This window comes from Austrofundulus limnaeus, unplaced genomic scaffold, assembly GCF_001266775.1.
Source record: "Austrofundulus limnaeus strain Quisiro unplaced genomic scaffold, Austrofundulus_limnaeus-1.0 Scaffold0, whole genome shotgun sequence".
Taxonomy (NCBI): domain Eukaryota; kingdom Metazoa; phylum Chordata; class Actinopteri; order Cyprinodontiformes; family Rivulidae; genus Austrofundulus; species Austrofundulus limnaeus.
In genome coordinates this window covers 292656-296589 of record NW_013952402.1, presented here as the reverse complement: position 1 = coordinate 296589, position 3934 = coordinate 292656, and the positions used below count along the sequence as shown (strand labels likewise).

At 41.5% G+C, this 3934-nt stretch overlaps 1 protein-coding gene across 4 annotated transcripts in view; it reads right to left on the bottom strand.

Moving 5' to 3' along the window:
* Positions 1 to 3934, bottom strand: part of rasgrp3 (RAS guanyl releasing protein 3 (calcium and DAG-regulated)) — a 34144-nt gene that overhangs the window by 20318 nt on the left and 9892 nt on the right. For 3 of the 4 annotated variants that reach the window (XM_014002229.1, XM_014002460.1, XM_014002386.1), the window contains exon 1: positions 3654 to 3742. The exons of the other annotated variant lie outside the window; for it this stretch is intronic. The gene's annotated coding sequence lies outside the window, so the exon portion shown is untranslated. Of the gene's footprint in view, positions 1 to 3653; positions 3743 to 3934 lie in introns of those variants that run through there. 4 annotated transcript variants of the gene reach the window in all.

The window sequence follows — 3934 nt, the reverse complement described above, 5'->3', positions numbered from 1 at the left end:
AGAGAGAGAGAGAGAGAGAGAGAGAGAGAGAGAGAGAGAGAGAGAGTTCAAACATTGACGCAAGCTTCAGAGTAAATGAAATGCTGGCCTGTGACATCACTTTGTTTTTCTCTCCTGATTGCAGCTGACCGAGGTTTAAACTCTGTCCGAAAAAAAATCCCACAGTGGCCCTCTTTTCCCACAATGCACTGCTAAATCCTCATTCAGCTGACTGAACGATGTGGACGTCTATTTAAAACAAATATGCCAAAGCACAAAGAAGTCGACAAGCAGATGCCAATGAGATCATTCTGAAACGTCAGAGCTTTACTCTTGTTGTGGAGATGAGAGAAAATATTTCCTGATAACAAAAAAGGCTCTTAGTTTCTTTTCTTTTCTTTCTAATCCCTCACTTTTCTTTTGTATCTGCCACTGTCATGAAATGCAGGCAATAATGTAACTGGCTGTGTGTGTGTGGGGGGATGTCTACATAGAGACACAGAAACATTTTATTTACAAATGAATTAAAMGTTTGCAACAACAGAAGACCTTTCCATCCAGCCTTACATGCTGGAGTCAGAGTCTGACCCAGAGTCTACCAGTCCATCACAGGGCTAACACATGGTCAGTGCCAACATCTTTAGTGGGAAGCAGGATGAGAGCCAGCTTCTCTTATTCCGAGGCCACAGTTCTCATCCAAGAAAATGTGAGTCTTTGCCTCAGCTGGAGGAGTTTGAGTGTCTTGTATTGTGATTGTAGAATGAAGCAAGATGGGTCAATGAATTGGGGTCTCCTCTGCAGTAATGATAGCGTTACTCTGATCAGAGTTGAACCAAAAAGCAAAACTCTTGATTTCCTGGTCGGTTTATGTTCCGTCCCTCACCTGTAGTGATGAGACATGGATCAGCACAGAAAGAACGAGACCCTGGATACAAGGGATTAAAATGGGCTTCTCCTGAGGGGGGAGAAATCAGTCAGAGAAAAAGGTGAGGTGTAGGGAGGAGACACTAGAGCAGAGGCATGAATTGCAGGAGGGATTACTCAACTCACAGAAAGGATATTTGGCTTTTGGGTGAACTGTCAGAATGAACCTAAAATGCAGTAAAACCTTTACAGGTAAACATAATGTGACCTTCTCTAAACCCTTAAATGCACACACCCAACCGTTAATGTTTCAGAACYCTTCATGTTCTCTAACATAGACAGCAAAAATCACAACAGGGATGATCAATTTCCTGTTTCAATCAGAATTTGTTAAAACAGTCCTCATGTTGTTCACATTTTGACATCACTAGAACAAGATGACACATAACATTGATGAACTAAACCTTAAATAGCCCTAACCTTTTTTTGTCAGTGGTGTATATCCTCTTTTGCCTGGAAATGCCTTCCTTCAAGAGGAGCTGGAAGTGTCACTGGGCAGAGGGATGTTTGGGTTTCCCTCTCAAGCACAGGTAAGTAACATAAAATGGATAGATGGTTAATTTACAGCGAGTAAAATAAGCATTGAACACGTCACCATTTTCTCAGTAAATATATTACTAGAGGTGCTAATGACATGAAATTTTCACCAGATGTCGTAACAACCCAAGTGATCCATACATACAAAGAAATCAAGCTATAAATGTCCAGAAATGAAGTTACTTGTAATAATGTGGAATAATACAGGGAAAAAGTATTGAACACATGAAGAAAGGGAGGTGTAAAAAGGCATGGAAAGCCAAGACACCAGCTGAACTCTCTCAGTAATTAGAAAGCAAGCCTGCCCCTTGTCATTGCAAGTTAATATCAGCTGGTTCAGTCCCAAATGATGGCCAGGTATCACACAAGAACCATCTGATGATGGGTAAAAGTAAAGAGCTCTCTCAAGACCTTCACAACCTTATTGTTGCAAAGCATAATGATGGCATCGGTTACAGAAAAATGTCTAAACTTCTGAAGGTTCCAGTGAGCACTGTTGGGACCATAATTCAGAAGTGGAAAGAACATTATTTCACCATAAACTGACCACGACCAGGTGCTCCTCACAAGATTTCTGACAGAGGAGTGAAAAGAATTATCAGAAGAGTTGTCCAAGAGCCAAGGACCACTTGTGGAGAGCTTCAGAAAGACCTGGAATTAGCAGGTATGTTTGTTTCAAAGAAAACAATAAGTAATGCACTGAACCACCATGGCCTGTATGCAYGCTCACCACGCAAGACTCCACTGCTGAAGAAACAGCATGTTGAAGCTCCTTTAAAGTTTGCTGCACAACATTTAAACAAGCCTGTGTAATACTGGGAGAATATAGTCTGGTCAGATGAGACCAACATTGAACTGTTTGGATGCCAGAATACTCTCAGTTGGTTTCAGAGAAAGAAACTAAAGCTGCTGGAATGGCCCAGCCAATCACCTGACCTGAATCCAACAGAAAATCTATGGAAAGAACTAAAGATCAGAGTTCATAGAAGAGGTCCACGAAAMCTTCAAGATTTGAAGACTGTTTGTGGAAGAATGGGCCAAAATCACACCTGAGCAATGCATGCCACTAGTTTCTCCATACAGGAGGCGTCTTGAAGCTGTCATTGACAAGAAAGGCTTTTGTACAAAGTATTAGATAAATTTCAGTAAGTGTGTTCAATACTTTTTCCCTGTGTCATTCCACATTATTAAAAATAACTTCATTTCTGGACATTTATGTTTGATTTCTTTGTATGTATGGATCACYTGGGTTGTTACTGACATCTGGTGAAAATTTCATGTCATTAGTACCTCTAGTAATATACTGTATTTACTGAGAAAAATGGTGACGTGTTCAATACTTATTTTACCCGCTGTATTTGTGTCTCTTGGTGGTACTTGGTGGTGTTGCCTCCAATCAGAACAGGTGTTTACAAACTGAGATCATCTGACACTTTAGAGTTCTCACCCTTTGTTTACATTTGGCTTCGTTATGGTCTCAAAGCGAAGGCGGTGGGGTGGATATGTCAGCACACACCCCGTCAGGTTTTGTTAAGGTAATCACAAACAACTTCTTTCTCCTCATTCTGCTTCAACAATCTGACGTATTTTGTGTGAGCTCCTGAAAAACCCATTTGAGTAACGTAAAAGGACTAAGGAAAATTTGGAGCTCCTTGTTGCTGTTGGTGTGACACAGACAAACAAAGAGGCCTTTTTAAAAACTAAAAGTGTTCCCTTTCATTTTTTTCTGCGTAAACATCATATTGCTTTACACCATTGCCAACATTGTCAATTGCTCTTTTTTTTTTGTTCACCTCCTTGTTGCACATTACAGTCAGCCGTGGCCCTCAGCASAGCTTGTGCTCTTTGAGCCCCAACAGTAGGTCACTATGTCTGCGCCTGTGGCTCATGACTGCGCCACTGTGTACTTATACAAGTTTAGTGACATGCACTCCACTTAGATGTGCATAGTAATATGTGTATTCGACAACTGGCGTACTGATTCACACACATTCAGAGTGCTCAGCTCTAGTAGCGTGAAGATTCACTGCTCATCAAAAATACTGTTCACTAAACTGTAACTGTAACTGAAACACTCAAGCGTCATTTAGTTCATTTGTCCATAAAACCAAGAAATTACAAAACAAACCGTCCATTAAACTATGTTTTGCTGCTTTAGAACTCCCTAAAAGCTCAACTTTATCGGCATAAAACTGTAAAAAGTCAGATCTTACCCTTTGAACAGCCTCATATCAGCAAACATCCAGGCTAAAGATTAGTCCTGTCAGTGATGTAAGTAACTGCTGCCTGATGCTGCAGGCTGCTACTGGCTGACGAGCTCACAGACTCCCATGGTGGAGCTACTCCACTGTATGACCTCCTTCCTCCACCGCCTCCTCCTGTTGGTAAACACAGCAGCCTGAAGGAGCAGCAGTCTGCCATGTGACCAGCACACACACACACACACACACACACACACACACACACACACACACACACACACACACACACACAC